The sequence below is a fragment of the Nannospalax galili genome, unplaced genomic scaffold (assembly GCF_000622305.1).
Source record: "Nannospalax galili isolate Female #2095 unplaced genomic scaffold, S.galili_v1.0 scaffold96, whole genome shotgun sequence".
Taxonomy (NCBI): Eukaryota; Metazoa; Chordata; class Mammalia; order Rodentia; family Spalacidae; genus Nannospalax; species Nannospalax galili.
Genome location: NW_008342018.1, coordinates 9,446,705 through 9,465,738, shown reverse-complemented (window position 1 = coordinate 9,465,738; position 19,034 = coordinate 9,446,705). Strand labels below are relative to the sequence as shown.

General features: G+C 37.4%; 1 long non-coding RNA gene and 1 pseudogene across 1 annotated transcript in view; both read left to right on the top strand.

Annotated features, from left to right (window-relative positions):
- LOC115071205 overlaps nt 1-19,034 on the top strand; it is a 104,746-nt gene that overhangs the window by 77,049 nt on the left and 8,663 nt on the right. The gene's annotated exons all lie outside the window — the stretch shown is intronic.
- On the top strand, nt 12,894-13,224 carry LOC108491075 (annotated as a pseudogene).

Genomic DNA, 19,034 nt, shown 5'->3' with positions numbered 1-19,034 from the left:
TTTTTATGGTTTGAAGGTTTGGTCTCAAGCCACTAGTTCTACTGGGGGGGGTCATTGGGTCACTATGATGCAACTTCCAAAACAGATTAATCCATTGATAGAGTTCATAGCTGAATAGACCATTGGGAAGAGATGGGTGTTTGGAGGACTCAGTCTTTGTGGAACTTTGTCTTTGAAGGGTATATTGTACTCCTGGACCATTCTACTCTTGGTCACTCTACTTCCTGGCTGCCATAAGGTGAGCAGCCCTCCTCCACCATGCCCTTCCATTGTGACATGTCTGTCTTCCCATAGTCCTACAAGGAATGTATTGCAATAGCTAGTTTAGCTATTCATGCATTGCAATTCCTGAAATAACAATCCAAAATAAGTATTTTTCCCCTGTAAGTTTTTTCTCCTTGGGTATTTTATCACCAGGTATTTATAATAATAAATGACAAATATACGAAACTGGTACCAGAAGTGAGACCTACATTGTGACTCTACCTGATCACATGATTCAAAGCTTGGTTTCTAGGAAGAAACTGAAACTGGTTTCTGGGAAGCAGCCTAGAACAGCTTAAAACATTGTAAGAAGAAGTTAATAGAGGTTTTTGGTGGGAGCTCAATGAGCAGAATGCCCATTGGAAACACAAACAGTTCAAGAATTTCAGGTGGGAACAAGGACTACACTAGAATTGGACTTCAGACATTCATGTTACTTCCTTGCCAAGTATTTGTTTATATTTTCTTCCTATTCTGAGACTGGGTGAAGGCATGTGATGGACTAATTAATCTGGGGGAAAAATGTTAGTTACTAATATAGGCAGCTACAGTAGTTACTTTTTCATCTTTGTGGTGAAAATACCTGATAGCAAATTTAAAGTATTTTATTTTGGATTGTGGTTTCAGAGAGCACAATCCATCAAAGTAGGTAAAGCATGGTAGAGTTCAGGACAGTAGTCTCATGTTGCAGATGGACTTTCTGTTCAGAAAGCTTAAAGAGCTACTCAAAACCAGGAGTAGGTGTAACCTTCAAAAGTCTGCCCTGAGTAACATTTCTGTCAGCCAGACCCCATATCCTAATACAGCTTCAGAGGCTTTAAAATAGATCTGTTAGCAGGGAACTGAGAGTTCAAAACATAAGCGTAATGGAGGGCATTTCAGATGAAAGGCATAACATTCTGCCCTGGTTCTCTAAAGGCAAAACTCATAATAGATAACTCATCATGCAAAATGCATGTAATCCAACTTTAAAAACCCTCATGGTGTTAATAGTTCCAACACTGTTCAAGAGTCAAAGTCCAAAGTCTGTACTGAGATTCAAGACAATTTCTTAGCAGTGAGCCCCAGGTGTGGAGGGGGGTGTGGAGAGTTAAAGAAAGTTATGTGCTATTCAATGTTAGAGGTAAATTCAAACCCCAAAGAGAAGGAATAAGAAAATAGCAATGAAATAAGAAAGAATGAAATCAACCATAACTAACATTAAATGCTATAACATCATACCCAGAATCTGGGGCACATAGTAGCATCATCTGTACTCCATGGGATTGAAAAGCCCTGTTCATCTCACAACAACAGTGACAACATACACAAGTCCCATGCAAGCCCAAACTAGAAAAAAAATTCCAGCATAGACATGAGGAAGTGGGTAAGAAGGTCCAATCCCATCTAAGAAAATTGTATCAACAATCTCTTCCCTTCTAGGAAGGGGAGAGATAGTCTCTTTCAAACATTTCAAACTCTTGATAGGTTAACAAGGATCCAGTGGATGGACCCATACTGACGGACATTTGTGAACACTAATTGGATTCTGTAGCGCTTCATATACATATATATATATATGTATATGTATATATATATATGTATATATACATGTATGTATATATGTATATATACATTAAATTAAGTAAAGGTCAATAAGTGGAGGGTTCTAAATACCATCAAATTGTATTGTATGAATATTGCAAAAATTCAAGGAAAAAAGAAAGTCCTATTTATGTAGCTCTGCAAAATGTAGCACATGTGCCTTCTCTCTTGAGCTGGTCCTACTACCCTCAGCAAATAGTCAATGTTTCTGGCATCTCTAGCATCCTGGAGTCTCTTAGGTTCATCTATGTAGCTTTGTGTACAGTGCACTCAAGTGCTCTCAGTAGGCTCTCTGCCTTGTCACACAGGCTTTTCTTTGCACCTAGGCTTAAGGCTGCATAACTTGGAAATTCTTGCATTTTGCATGCTTCCAAAACCAATACAATATGAATAACATCAAGTTTTGCTGCCATCTTGAGGTACACCCATACCTCTTGAAACGTTTGTAAATGAAAGTGTTTCAAGACAATTTACACTATTATGTCCTGGAGATTTTGATAGGTAGAATCCTGCCCTCCTATTGGCCCAGTGAAAAATGAACTGTTTCTGTTTAATGACATTAATAACTTCTACGACTGCACTTACTTTATGTGCAAATTTACCAAAATTCATATGCCTTTCCTTACCAAATACAATTTTTTCACATCTTTCTGCTTTTTTATACTCCTGAATCACACTAAATAAGGCCCAAATCAGTAAATATAATCATGCTGCAACTTGAATAATATAATGTCAAAATTTCCTCCATTAAATTATTATATTACTTATTAATTCAACTTTATTCAAAATTTCAGGACACAGGCAAAAACTTAGCTAAAATTATTTTCTTGAATGTAATATGAATGGTTTCTGGTCCAGTTCCCAGTGAAGCCCTGGTTTTTGCCTAAAGCCTTCTAAACTCAGTTTTTACTGTTGACATTTCTAGCAGCAGTTTGATGTTCTGCTATGACTCAGTATTTCCCATAAACTATAGCTGAAAGCATTCTAGGGCTTCTTGAACCCATGTTTCTAAAATCTTTCATAGTCTCCCCTCAAAGCAGTTCTAATAACCCAAGAACCATGTGTCAGGTTTATCACAGCATTAACCAAACTTTGGAATCAATTTTCTGTATTACTTACATTTTTTTTGCTGTGGTCAAATACAGAACAAAGACAACTTGAAAAAGAAAGCATTTATTTTGGCTTTTGGTTTTAGAGGATAAGTTTGCATTAAATTATAAAAATTTAGATTTTAGAGCATAAAGTCTACCATGACAGGGAAGATATGGTGCATTTCCTGGCATCAAGAGCCTGTGGTAAAGAATCCTTGCTTTTTAGTGGATCAGGAAGCAGAGAGAGCACCTAGAACCTTGGGCAGACCCTTCAAAGATCTGTCCCTAAGGATCTATTTCTGATATCCAGGCTCCACCTCCTAAAAGTTCCATAGTCTTCAAGGTAATGTCATTAAAGTGAGGTACTACTATTGAAACATGTGCCTATGGGCAACACTTCAAATTCAAAGCTTAACAGGATCCAAGCATGCTGGCTGTTGCACAGGTTTTGCTAGGTGCGTTCTTCTAATTTACAGTGCAGTGCAGAAGAATTTGCAGGACAGAAGGGTTTGAAAGACTTGCAATTGGTCCAGGAAAACTGTATTTAAATTTGGGCCCAAAATAGGTATGGTTGCTAAAGAGATTAGCAACTATTGAAAAAAAGCCTAAGGCTTTGAATTGGGACAGTAGGAAAGATACCTTGAGCGGGTCTTGGGAATTTACCAGACTCAGTTCATCATAGGCTCATGGATATAGGTTTTAAGTCAATTGAAGTACTTTGCTTTGAAATCTCTGGCCCACCCTTGCTCACACATAGGAATGGGTTCAGCCATTCATCACTGTGAGGTCAGTGGAGACATGGTTAGGAATCATCCACGGAGGGCTAGCTCCTGCATGTTGTCATCATATGATGAATGTGTCACAGACTTACACGATCCAAGGGTTGTGTAGTCACAGAGATTTCCACACAGATTTCAATGGAACATCAGGCAGCCTGGAAGGGTTAGAAATCCTAGAAGCAACTGCTCAGAGGGTGATACATGAAACTGAGAGAATATAGTCAAAGCTATGATGGAAACTCCAAGAAGAGATGGTCGGAACCTGGAATGTCTGCCAAAGAATGACAAAGACACTCAGTAGAGCCAACCCAGAAGACAGGCTATGTGGTTGCTGGAGTGGCCCTGATAAGGGACTTAAGAGTTCACTTTATGACTTTGATACCAGTCATGAAATTGCAACAGTTAATATTTCCCAAATATTATTTAGGCTTTCCTTTAGTTCCAGCCATCTTTCCTACAAACCCTTACTTTTGGATTGGAAATGTTACTCTGATGCCATTTTATGCTGAAAGTCTATAAATTGATTTTCTAAAAATTTTACAGTGATTCACAGCAAATTTTTTGCCTTCAGTTTCAGAGGAAACTTTGGACCCAGACCTTCAGTGGTGGAACTAAGACTATAGGGATTCTTGAGAATCAACTAAATACATATTTCATTATGAAATGGACATAAGACTGGGGCAGGGGTGTTGTGCTCTGTACTTGACCCATTCTCTGCATCTGTTTATCATGGTGCTCCTGTGTGTGAGTGTGGAACCACTTGATCCATAGCTTCTGTGCTAGGAAGCCAGCTTCCAGGAGCAGCCCCTGTCAGGACAACAGAATTGTTACAGAAATTGAGTGCCTCTATATTTTCAATTATTTTTTTCTATCTCCCATAGTTTAGGGTGTGTTCATTTAATTTTTCTGTACATCTGATTGACACCTAATGAGGATACTTATGTTTGGAGTGCAATGATAGTCTGATACACATATATTCAATGCATAATGCTCTAATCAAGGTAGTTATCCTTTCCATATCCTTAAACACTTATAATTTCTTTATTTTTTAAGTATCTTCCAGAAGAATAACATCAGTTGAGAATTTTCCTAAATTGTTTCCTGATAATTGTGGTTTTATAAACCTGGAACATTTTTTTAAAGGTATAACCAAGTAGTTGGAGACCCAATTCCAAGGCAGACTCCTTAGTCTTCTCCACAGGGATGATGATGTTTTTAATAAGAATTCCTTTTCTTCTAGCAACCAAGAGCTATAAATGTTTCTGTGAGCAGCCAATGCTGAAGTTATCATAGAGGGAGGTCACTTCTACTGAAGGTTAACTAACACTTGAAGCAGGTAAAACAAGGTGAGGTTTCAGAAGTCCCAAGCTTATTTGAGCCCATGTATTTTATTTTATTTTATTTTTTTGAGAAGGGTGTGTTGGTATATGTGGGTGTGCATGAATGTATGACATATGCACGTATGAATGTGTCCACCTGTGCATTCTCATGCATAAGCACATGTGTGCACATGCTTATGAAGGCTGGGGATTGATGTTGGATGCCTTTCTTCATTACTCTGCACCTTATTTTTATAAGACAAGGGCTCTCCCTGGCCCTGGATCTCACTAGTTGACCATGCTGGTTAGTCACTTAGCTCCAGGAGTGCACCTATCTCCACCTCCCCAGTACTGTGTTACAGGTATGTCTCAATTTGCCTGGCTTTTAGATTGGTGAATGGGGATCCAAACTGCAGGTCCTCAGTATGTCTCTCGGCTGTGGGAGTTTTAGTTTGTTTATAGTAACCTTGACTATACTTTATAAAATTGGACATTTATTATAACTGGGTATTACAAAGAATACTCAGTAGATAACAGCACATCACTTTATTTGATGATGGCAGTTAATTGTGGCAGAAAGATGCCACATTACAGTGGTGCCTGAAGAAAGGCAACATGACCCTTGGCATCAGTTAAAACGAAGAGAAACACTATCTGTTCTGAGACTTCATTCCTTCTGAGTTCTCTCAGAACAAATGACTTGCTCTGTGTTTATTGAGACAAGCTTATCTGGCATGACATGGGAAAGAAATAAGGAACCTTGTTATGCCAAAGAATTTGTTCTTTCTGACCCCTACTGGCCCAGAGCAGCATACAAAATGACAAACATCTTATAATGTAATCCCACCTGTTGTTTGCAGTTCAAATAATTTTTTGCTTGCAAAGATATTCACTGCTTTAGCACTGATATTTTCACAACATAAACACATATACAGTATTCAAGAGTCATGAGGAATTAAGGTTATGTGTTTAGCTTACAAGAGGAATCCAAGGCATAATCATATTATGAACATAAACAAACTGAGATGATGTTAAATGATCTCAAAAGATTCACTTTGGTTATAAGGTTAGCCAGGATTCCCATTTGTAACAGAACGCATTCTCAGAAAATCCATTCCCACAGTTAATAATAATAGGATTTTTGTGATTTGAAATAAAAATTGGGCCATTTAGAAGTTATGTGTGATATTTTAGGTAGGTAGATGTTGATGGCAATGGTTCATACAGGCACAGTGTCAATCCCCAAATTGTTTATTGTGGCTATATTTGTAGGTCTCAACAACTCAAAAAGCCAAAAGAATGGTCCTTGTTTTCCCCAGTATGAGTCATATTTTTTGTGTTGAGGTATGTTGTTTCAGATATACCTAGTGAACACAAAGACGTAGTTACAGAAGGATATAAATGAGTGAGTAGTTAATACTGACAAAAGTGAGGACGTACAGACAAGGAACAGTTAATAATCATGGGCAGCTTATACAAGGGATTTTCTTATCACCAGGATACTTCCAAAATGCCTATCTTCAGTCTGAAGGCAATTACTTCCATTCTTTGGATATTGGGAGCTGGTGCAGGTTTGGTCGATAGTGCTCATATCCACAAAAAAGATGGGGGCAGCAGATAAGATGCTTCTCTTCAGACATTGCTGAGTGATTTGTTGGACATATCCTGCTTGATAGGAGGTAGCAGACTGATCCTGGTCTGAAGGTCAATAGATTCAGCATGTTCCCTTCAGGGGAATTGTCTAGCCTCTGGAAATTTTATGAGAGAGGGAGAAAAAGTGTGAGTTCCAAGTGAATGTTCCTCATTTGTGAAAACTGGAAATTGGGTTGGTTCTGCTAGGGTTTTAACACTAAGAGATAATACCATGCCTTTCTTGATGGTCTTATTTTCTAACTCTTTAAAAATGGTGTTGTAATGTCAAAGAGGGGTATAGATTTATTGAAATAAATATTAACAGTAGGTTTTTTGTTTGCTTTTTACTTTTACTTTTCTATTCAATTCAATCAATTTAATCTGTTCTTTGGCAATTTTATAAATGTTTATAATGCCTTCTGATTGCTCTCCCTCTCCACTTGCCCTTATCTCTCCCACTACTATCAACCCTACCTCCTTCATGCATGTCCACAGTCATATCTCTTTTTCGTTCTTGCTTTTGACTGGATGCTTTTCCCATGGCTATATGTGTTATCTTGGAGGTGAATGAGCAGTATTTTTGATCATCTGAGGAACACTTATGTACAAGTCTGTTCAACTGCCCTTGTTTTGAAAGCCCATTGTATCTTTTTATGACATCTTCATTAGGTAGATGGAAAAGTCAAGCATATTGTTTTGTAACATTCATTATTATCTTTGCTTTTTAGTGAGGTGACAACCTTGGTCCACTTATATTACTAGTGACTTTCATGAAGACTAAAATGCTGTATTTTCAGCCCCTCAGAAACATTAGAACAGGCCAATCCTTGCATAGGTTAACCAATAGATAGCCTTTGTAGCTATCCACCATTGCTAAGGCATGTTTATGGAACTTATCTCTATAGGCACATGTCCAGTGAAGGCCATTTGCCAGTTCTCTGAGGTCTTTCTCTGTAACACTATCCTCTCATATGACAGGACCCATAAGATGATGGGACCTATATATTGATTTATGCCATCTTGTACTGTATTGGAAATAAGTTTCTTTCTGAATTGCAAATATGGTCTCTGAATATAACTGACTAGGAAAGCATTGTACCTTAAGTGGAGAGTTGCTAATTCTCTATCGGTGTGGGCCTTACTAAGGATTTGGTGGTCAGGTCCACCAAGAACACAAAAACTTAGATTTTGGTGACAATGGGGAGACTCATCATATTTTTAATAGTAAAGCCTTGTGAAGTTCCATGGTAACTAAATTCCCCATAAACAATAGGAAAAGGTGTACAGTTGATCCTCAATGGTGAAGGTGAGTCATAGTTGACTCTTCTGAGAATTTTGTTTTTACTGAATATTAGCTAAGCCTACGGAACTATAGTCCTCTAGTGCAGGGATACTTGCTAGAAGCATTCTGTCACAGAGGATAAATTAGTTTAATTCTGTAGTTTATACTTAACTTCCACAGTCTGGTAGTCAACATGGAACTGAAATATGAGAAGGTAGGGATCAAGGTCCTTTGTTTAAGCAGATGATGATTAGCCATGATCCTTCATGGACTTTGTTGAGCTGGTTCTGTGGGAATATTTACCAATCACCCTGGTGGAGAAAGATTAATTGGTTTGTACTGGGAAGTACCATCAATATTATAAAGCCTCAGGTTTGTTCCAGGAGTTTCTTCTTGATTGAGTGCTTCCAATTCAATAATGGGACAAAGGAAAGTGAAGGAGAAAAGGCAGGAAACAACCAAGACTGAAGCCCTTAAGCAAAATAGTGTTGATTTTAATAGTTAAACAATTGATAACTTCTTGAATTGATTTACCTCTCAGGGCCACCACCACCTGGGAAGCAGAAGGAGTCTTAAAGCATCAGTGCCTCATGTGATTAGGAATCTTTGAGAACCTTAGTCCCGCAGAGCAAGGCAGGTCATCCATCTTATGGAGCTGAAACTGTGGTTAATGTGGTAAAAGGATGATTATCTGATCTGCTGAAACATGGGGTTTCAGAGACCTCTGGATCCCTGTATGAGGTTAGTCTCCAAACTAACCCTTGAGACTTTCAGGGGAAGGTCCTGAAGGAAAGGCTGCCACTAAGAAAGATATCTGTAATGTACAGTGATAAACATCCTCCTCACTCTAGTTTCCACACAGTCTGGGATTCCCATGTCTCCTAGGGTCTACTGTAGTTTGCTTATTCAATTTGGGTTCCTTTACAGATGGTTGGTTTGTCCTGGGAATAAGTGGCCATAGTGAAGATAATAATTCTGACATGGTCATGTTTGGAATGCTAATGTTTGGAAGACAACATTATCTCTGTGTTTTTCTGTTATAGTTTCTCTGAAATATAGGGCAACTATAGTTCTTTGAATTGCTTTAGCATTCTCATCATGGCCAATAAAGAGGAATTACCAGAGTTCACCAGAGTTCTGCTGAGAAGCAACTGTGTAAACTCAAGACTGACTTCAGTCTTTTCTGGATATACCTGTTTCTATGCCAGACAGTACCTGCTGCCTAAAAAGTCCATTCTAACAACCCCGGTACACAGAAAACATCTTTAACTTTGCTTTACAGTTCCACTGGCAGTCTTCCTAGACATTTATGTGACTGACTGGACTTCAATCTGTGAAAGCCTACACGAGAAAAGTAGGCAGAGGTCCAAACCCTTCTCTGGGAGTCATTCCTGCTTTACATACTGATTATACAAAATCCTTTACTAGAGACACTCTTCTGTCCTTCCTCATGGCAACCATGGTTGGCTTCAAACTGTCTGGGATGGCATTTCTCCTCCCTCTAATATGCTCTACAGCTCCGCAGTTGCTTCTTCATTAATTACTGTGTTGGTCTAACATCAGAGCAAGAGAGCAAACATGTATGTATCATCTTCCAAATGAGAAACAGCTCATTCTTGACTGTGTTTGTCTTTTGTTATGGCTACTTCAATTTACTTCACCACTAGTCATGCTGAAACTAAAGTATTTTATAAATATATGATCACTTCACACTGCTGGTAGAGAGTTCTTTCAGCACAAGAAATTTTTAAACAGATTAATGTTAGAATGAGAAAAGAGTATTACATTGATAGCAACAGGCAAAACATCAGACATTAATAGCTTCCACATTAGGAAACTGATTTCAGAAACGCTAGCAAATTTAAGGAAATAACGTGAAAAATTAAAGAAAAATTCTGAAAATTTACTAGATAGATTATTTGAAATCTTCTTTAAGAACTGAATTTGACAAAAAGAAACTTCCAAAATAATTTATTTTTATATTTTATTTAGGGTGTGTGTGTGTGTGTGTGTGTGTGTGTGTGTGTGTGTGTGTGTTTGTATGGGTGCTTGTCATAGTGCGTGTGTGAAGATTAAAAGACAACTTGTAGGAGTTCTCTCTTTCCATCATGTGTGTTGCAGGGATAGAACTCAGGTTATCAGGCTTGGCGGCAAGTGCTCTTACCTACTAACTATTTTTATATTTATTATTTTTAAAAAAGCCATCTCAATGCTAGGCAAAATTATCTGTCAAATTACCACAAAATAGCTACTTATCTAAGGAGACTACTATTATTAATGAATATCCATAGGAAATATCTTCATAAAAATCTTATAACTAGGATTTCCCCTGCACATTAATAGAGTAACTTAACCATGTAAAGGTAGTTTATAACAGCCATGTGTAGATGGTTCAGTATATGAAATCTTTAAACTAACAATGTTATCACATAAAGGAAGAGATATGACTGATTAGTTCAATGACACTAACTCTAAAAAGAGAAGGCAAAGTTACTTATCTTTGCAGATGATGCAGTCATATACAGCAAGATACTTTCTTAAAGAAAATATACAGTGAGAAAATGTGATCAAATTATTTATTTATCTTGTAAATTACTGTATAAGATGCACAGCTAGTATTAAATAATGACCACTAAGTATATACTGCATATGAAATGGAAAGTAACATGAATAATGTGAAAAATGCAATTTGTTCTTTACATTCTGATTCAAAGTTATTACATGAACCCCCATGCTCATAAATCAGATAAAAACAGAGAGGAGTTATGATTTTCACAAAATGCTCACTTTATATAAACATAAAAATTCCTAAACAAGAATTGTTAAAACTTGATATGGAAGGAATTAACCTTATAAGTGTTAGAATATGTGGAAAGCTGGAGTGATTAAAGGAACACAAATCCGGCAAAGAATAGACAGATGTGCTCTATGGAAATATAAGAGTAGGACTCAGGCAGAACATGAATGCTAGCCTGAGATCCTGTCATACAGAGTATTTAGAAAACAGAACTATAAACATGGGTAGGTAAGGAACAGGACAAGCATTGCAGCATACAATTTAAACATTCTTAAAATTCTTATCCTTGGGGATAGGATGTATCTCTGAGGTTGAATGCTTACCTATTATGTGCAAGACCCTTGTTTCTGTGCCCCATACCATCAAGAAAATAAAATCTTTCCTCAAGAATATTGAGGAACAAACATATGATGAATCATATTTTGTTTCTGATAAGAAATTAAATGAATTGATTAACACAGAAATTGACATGGGTAAATCTCAGAAGTCAAAAAGGTTTGTAGGTTTTAACTAATCTAGGATAAATCCTGTGAGCATTTTTTCCCTAAAATTCATATAAGTTATGCAAGTTAATTGGGCATAGGATATTTATTTTTCAATGCTTTTTTGGAAGTAGTTGCATACTTTTTCACATTTGTTACTAAAGAAGAGTCTCATTTATACATAGTTTGTTCCTTTTTTAGTCACCCGTGTTACTCTTTTACACACTGTTGATTGAAGAACTTGTATTTAGGGTCAAGTTTCTATCTGCATATATCCAGTACAAAACTACGCATTGGTTACATGAGGTACTATTAAAAAAATACATAAGCTAGGTAACTTACGAAGAGCAGAAATCACTTACTCACAGTATTAGAGAGTGGGAAAACCACAGCAAGGTCAAGACACTAACAGATCTGTTGTCTGGTAAAGGCAGCGCTCTTAGTTTCACAGACAGCTTTCTTACTATATTTTCATAAGGCAGAAGAAGTGAGTTTGGTTACATGAGGTACTATTAAAAAAATACATAAGCTAGGTAACTTACGAAGAGCAGAAATCACTTACTCACAGTATTAGAGAGTGGGAAAACCACGGCAAGGTCAAGACACTAACAGATCTGTTGTCTGGTAAAAGCAGCGCTCTTAGTTTCACAGACAACTTTCTTACTATATTTTCATAAGGCAGAAGAAGTGAGCGTGCTCTTAGAGGTACATTTCATAAGGATTCAGATCCCTATCTTAAGATGTCCATCCCTGTGAATAATTACTTCCCCCACTTCACACTTCTGAATTCCACCAGTATGGTGGTTAAATTTCAAAATATGAGTTTGGGAGACAGGACTCAAACATTCTATATACATATTTAGTCAATAGCTTATGTTCTAGGTTTCCAGACTCAGATGTTGGCCTTGACATTTACTAAATACAAAAGACTCAGGACTGACCAAGCAGTTCTTACTGGAATTTTGGGGAGTCCCTTACTTGTCACCAGATGACCCCAGGGAAATTGGAGTAGCTTCTTAGCATTCTTAGACTTATTAATCAGAGAATTTAAGATGAGACTCAAATGGAAGATCAAGGACAGTTGTATAGAGTTTAAAAGAAAAACAGTCTTAAAGCAAGCAAGTTGTAAATCTCAGCAGCTGCTCAGAGAAGAATGAAGGAGAGAGTGAATAAAAAAATGCAAAAAATAGCCATGCCACTTGATTTAATTGTGCATAGAGGTTGGCCATGTAGGCAGTCACATAGTGAGAAGGAGGTCTTTATAGGAAAAGTGAAGTCCAAAATGTTAGGGAAGCTCAAAGTGTTAGGGAAAACGTATTTAGAAAAAAGAAGAAAAGGAAAGCTTACATTTGTCCAAATAATTCAGAGAAGGAAGCAGACTTATGAAGAGAAGTGCATTATCTCATTAAGGGATTAATTATTCTACCTAACTCTTTAGTATGGCTTAAGGTGAACCTACCCCCATAGAGGATGGTCCCTTGACCCAGTACAACTAGGTCTCCACCTAGGCCAAAGAGTTTATTTTCTTGACCAGTTTCCCTTAATGGGTCTTTGTTGCTTCTCTAACACTGGTCTAAAGATGATTTTAGAGACAATGCATGGCCTTTCCACCATCTTGGTACTGCTGGAGGCCTTCTGAGAACAGGACTCCTAAAAGGCAAATATGTCTAGAAGGTTGTGGTGCAAGGCCAGTTTTGCTGGCTGTAAACAAGGTCTCCCAAACTAAAGAGAGCATACAGCCCTTCTTAAAATTGAAGGTGCCCATGCCCGAGATGAAACTGAATTTTGCTTAGGCAAGAAATGTGCTTATATGGATAAAGTGAAAAACAACACAGTGATTCCTTGTGGCAAACTAAACAAAACCAGAGTAATGGGGAAAGGTAACTTGGGCCCAAAGAAACAGTGTCATGGTTCATGCCAAATTCCAAAGCAACCTTCTTGCAAAGGTCACTGGACACAGTATCTGTATGATGCTGTATCCCTCACGGATTTAAACTAATGGAAAGTAAATAAAGAAAAGTGGATTTGAAAAAAAATAATAATTCATCTGAGTCACAACAGATACTGAAAGAATTCTTAACTGAATTTCCTTTTCTGAATAGAGTGGAGCCTTTTGAAGATAGACCAGGTATACCTTTCCTCTGGTGGGTTTTTCTGCATAGATATAAACTGCCCCTTAGCAAAGCAATTAAACTTCCATACTGTCTGTTAAATCCACACATGCCCCTCTTCTAAGTGATACAATGCTTATAGTTGAAATATGGATGTCCACTCCTAGGCAGATGGATTCACCATAAAATATGCTAAAGATATAGGAAGAATAAGTATTCTTTTAATGAGATAATACATTCTTTCTTCTCAGAACGGTTCTTACTTGCCAAGACAGACACTTTAGGCTTAGTCTCCCTATGTTCCTTCCATCTTAGTCTGCCTATGTTCCTGAGTCTTGATCAGAATGATATAACTATTCCTTTTCCTTCTCATCTGTTTTTTTCTTTCTGATGCTGGCCAGAACCTAAATATTTGTTTTCTGGTACTTTGGGTACTTTCTCTAAAGCTCCCTGCTACCTACCATGTGGCAGCCTACTGCTAAATGATTTACCTCCATGCCTGCTTAACTCAAATGGCATGGATTCCCGCCCCCTTCTCTTCTCCATTCTCCTTGTCCAGACAGCTGTTGAGATTTACCACTTGCCTGCCCTAGACTGTCTTTTGTTTAAACTAATAAAATTTTCCTGGAGTGTCTGAGTTCATTCTTAAATTCTTTTATTAATGAGATCAAGAGCCCCGAAAGGAATATCTGAAATTCCCGGTCATCGTATGGCAAACACAAAGGGATACTCCAAATTTCTGTTAACAGTGCTTCATAACACCTTTACATATATCTATACAAGCTTAAATATTACTTCCACACAAACATAATCTTAATAATAATTCTATGTATTACTGTATATTATATTAGATGTCTGAAATTTGTTATCTATTGAAAACTCACTAAGATTTAAAATGTCTGAGCATTATGTTGAACATAATTAAAAACAAATTGTTTCAGAGTATTTATTGGTACACTGTAAATATAGTGTTGAACAAGATTTTTTGAAAAAATAAAGCAAAATCACTGCAGTCCTTGACATTGATGAGAGCAGCAGGTAGAAATTTTTTAGAAAGTTTAGGGTAAAAAGACCTCAAAGGTAAAGTGGCCACTTTCTTTCCCAGATAAGAGCTAGAAATGTACCTGGGCCTGTCAATACATTTGTCTTTGCCTAAGAACAGAGATGCCAGAACTATCTAATCAATGATGACTCTGAGTCTAACATAGCCAGATGCTAGGGATATCAGTGATACTGGAGGAAAACGGACTCTCCTCTTAAGGGATCTTAGGCTCAAACATTGAAGAATTTAAGAACAGACTCAAACAAAAGCTTTAGGACAACATTATTAGAATTTAAGAAAAAATTCTCAAGGCAGGCATGCTATAAAATTCAGCAGCAGCTTTGAGGAGGAGACTGGATGGGAGAAGGAAAAAAAGCCATAAAGCCATATGGGCTTAGATCCAGCATAGAACTAGCAGTCACACAGCAGGGAGGACAAGAACCTGAAAGCCACAGCCTTGCTATAGCTTTGGTGGGCACTGAATTTCCATGACCCTGCCCTCTCAAGCTAGGCACAATAGAGCCAGAGCTGAGAAAGGTTCCTTCGCTTTCAAAGATATCCAATGTTCTTGTGTCAACGTGGTATTTATGTGGCAGGAAAACCTGTTATCTTCCTTCACATACCGTAGTTGTCATGGCCATTGCCTATGTACTAAAATTCAAATTAATACAACTAAAGAAAAACAAATGAATTTTCCAGGTTTTATGAGAGGGAAGCTTCAGAAATGAAAATAAATAAGCAGAGAAAATTGTCTATTTTTATGTTTAGATTTGAGACAGAATTGTTACCATGGCTTTGGGCCAAAGGCCAGACTCTGAGGTTTCCAAAAGATCACATATGGCCCCTTTATTTAAGAGCCCTTCAGAGAGATGAATTGAAATGGAAGATAGATAGATGATTGATAGATAATAGATGATAGAGAGATGATAGATAGATGATAGATAGATAGATAGAGAAAGAAAGAGAGAGAGGGGATAGATGATAGAGCACAGTGTTGCCACAGAAAAAAGAAGGGGAGGAATATCCTATGCCTTGTTTTCAAGCACTGACAAGAGCTCTAGTGATCAATGGGAAGGAGGCTGGTTAAATAGGGTGGGGAACCCCAAAGCAACAGTTCTGAGGATCCTTGCTGAAAGCCAGACATGCCAGAAGAGAGTTATGAGTCGGCTTGTCCTATTTCCTTGTTATCTTCCTAAAGGCTATGTGTCCCAAGGTGACTGAAAATGAAACTGAGAGGAGGCACCTGGCACTTGACTGAGCCTACTGGACTGACCACCTCATCCCCTTCTCCATACATCACCAAGTTTCTGCCAAGACCTTTTAAAAAGGCCCGAGACTAGCCACTCAGTGTGACTCTGTATGTATTCCTTAACACCCACCAAAGCTACCTCAAGGCTGTGGCTTTTGGCTTGGGTTCTTATCTTCTGAATTTGAAGAATGAAATTAATGGACTATACAGAGTGAGTTTTAGAATGAATTTTATTATATATAGATTAATAGAAAGAAATTAGAGCTCCTGTGCAGTTGGAGGGGTTCTGAGGTATGGAATTCCGTTGAGCCTAAGTGCTCAGGAGTTCATAAATTTTGGGGGGTGGAAGAAGTGCTACTCAATGTGTAGGAGGGGGCTACTACTGATAACAAAGAGGCTCTTCTATCTCACTCCTACTCTCACACTAGCTCCCATATGTGAATCTAAATCAATTTCTCTCTAAAACTTACTCTCTGTAGTCTGTGAACTTCATTCTTGGAATTTGTGACACAGGACCTGGAGAGCCACTGGCTCAGAGTAGACAGAGTTTTCAGGACCTTAGCTTCCTGAGAAAAACTCCACCATTCTAAACTCCTCAAAGATACTTCACTAGCCCTGCATCACTAGGAAAAGTGAAAAGCAATGGAAATCAGAAGCATGAGTAGACAGTCTGCTTCTTGATTAGCTCAGGTACTGAGAGCTGGGTCTGGTTGGCATCAGAGGAGATGACGGCTTATACAGCTATTGTTCTTGTAACCTCAGATATGAGTCAGAGGGAAAACAGGCCGGAAGAGCATGAGACTAGTAGTGGCAATGCCTGGTTTCTTCTTCAGGTTTGGGACGATGACTGGAGACTTGTAGGCAATGCTTTAGTGATTGGCACAGGGTATTGCAGCAAATGTAAACTTAAGTCCCTGTTTCAGAATGAAAGATTAGACAAAGGAGTTTGACCTAATGCTAATAGAGTGCAGAGCGGAACCCAGTAAGGTCTGTCTGTTTAGACTTTTCCTGGTCACTCTGTGTGGCATTCCTTCTTCCCAAGTGCGGGGCAGGACCCTTAATGGAATGAAGATTTTCTGACCTACTGTTAGACAATCTAGAATGATCCGTACAAAAAACAGAACAAAACAAAACAAAAACAACTGGAGGAAAGTTAAGTTAGTGATTCTGTATTTTTGCAGCCCTAGCTTCTTGAGAGATGAATTCTAAATTCTATGACCCACTCTCCAGAAAAAGGATTAGTACTTTGTGTGGTATTTCTGGAGGTAGAGACGGCAGCAGGAGAAAGAAAGGCAGAGAAGGTCAGAAAGAAACTTTGCTTCTGAATTCTTGCCAACATCCTTCAGTCCAAAATACTCGCCACGGTAAAGTCCTGAAGCCTGGACACTCTACAGTGTTTTTATACTCTTAGCCTAGAGAATAAAATCTAGAGTGCTGAACTGATATAAAATTTTATTTTTGAGAATGGGCATTAACTGGTAGATTTAAATTTAATCCTGTTAGTTTTCTTTCTTACCAGTTTTATTTTTTTAATCTCCTTAGGAAGGAATAAAGCAATTTTATCATTCTACATTAGGGCAGTATCTTTAGGTTCATTTCACAAGGCTAAACAAGTATATCATAACGTGTGTGTGTGAGTGTGTGTGTGTGGTGTGCATTTGCAGGTGCATGTGTGTGTAGGGGTGCACATGCCTGTGTGTATGCGTGCGCACATAGGCTAGAGAACAACATGGAGTATCATCTTCAGGACTGTCACTCACCTTTGAGACAGGGATTCTCATTGGCCAGAAGCTCAACAATTAGGCTAGACTGAGGGGCTGATGAGTCCTGGGGATCTTTCCATCTCTGACCCCCATCCCAGCACTCAGATAACAAGCATATACTACCATGTACAATATTTTATATATGTTTTGGGGATCAAACTCATATTCTCATGCTTGAGAGACAAGTATTTTAACAACTGACTCATCTCCCGAGACACTTTTATACTTTTTATCAAATCACATTCTTTGGTAATGAATACTTTTCATTTTTATCTTTATTTTCATTGTGGCTACAGATGAAAAAAAAAAACATAGTAGAAATTTTATGCAGTGGATTCTTAGGTATCCTAGTTACCTTACTTGATATTCAAAAAATGTATTCTATATTTGAGCAAAGCAAACACCATCTAGATAGAAGTCTTCTTATAATAGAAACAGATTGTTTGACATTTGGTTGTTCTTCATTTCAATAAAAGCAGTACACAGAAAAAGTTAAGCTTTTAAAAAATTGGCAAGTGAGTTTAACAAAAAGTTTATTTTGCTCAAGGTTTGACCATGTTTAAGCATTAGACAAAAATGCAGGATTGATAATAGAAATGGCAAGAGGTTACTTTTTTCATTTCACGAGTGATTATAAAAAGATCAGTTTTCACACCAAACTTGCAGAACAAAAATTAATAGTTTCACACACTTTATTTACTATAAGAAAGAACCACAGGAGTCCAATGCTTCTGAAAGTAGGGTCCTAACAGCTCAGTACTATTTAATAATAAAATAGTAAATAGATTTTGGTGCAAGCTCAACTTTTGGGCATGCTAATGAAACTAGAGTTAATCACTAAATCATGTTCAATACCTTGGTTGAGTTTAACAAAATTTATTTGGCTGGTTGAAAAGATTGTTAGGTAGCTAAGGTTTCCAAAATGTAATTGCAATTATCAAAACAAATCATAACAAAATGAACAACAGTGCAGATTTATGCATCATACCAGACCTTCCCAATGCATGGAATAGTTACATAGAAAAGAGTAGAGAATCTGCTGTGAAACTTCACTGTACAAAACATTCATTCCTACATTCCTTTATGGTAACACAGTCTAATGGTTCTAGATGGAGAAGAGCACTTTTAACAGAAAGGTTATGATTTATATGACCTGTGTATGGGATTATATGTTAATGCTTTACTTATTTCATAGAACACAGTGATCCAATAGAAATAAAATTTTAGCCATACATGAAATGTAAAATCTCTAGTCATATTTAAAAGAAAAAAGAGATAGAACCGAAAGTAATAACATATTTTATTTTATCAAAATACCCAAAACAGTATCTTTATGAGAATGTGATCAGTATGAAAATGATTTAATGAATTAGTTTATACTTTTTACTTCTAAATTTTGTATGTTTTAAATTTATAGAGCATCTTGATTGTCTATGTTTTGAATGCTCAATATTCATCTAAAAGCCATCACAGGCTGAAGGAAATACCTGGGCTATCTCTTCAATTTCTTCCGCTCTAGCAGTATCATAAAATCATGTACATCTATCATAAAAACTAATTAAAATAAAACATTTTGCTTCATAGTTTGTGTAGTTATCATGAAATATTCCTTGACTCATCCAAATAAATATTTTTGCAT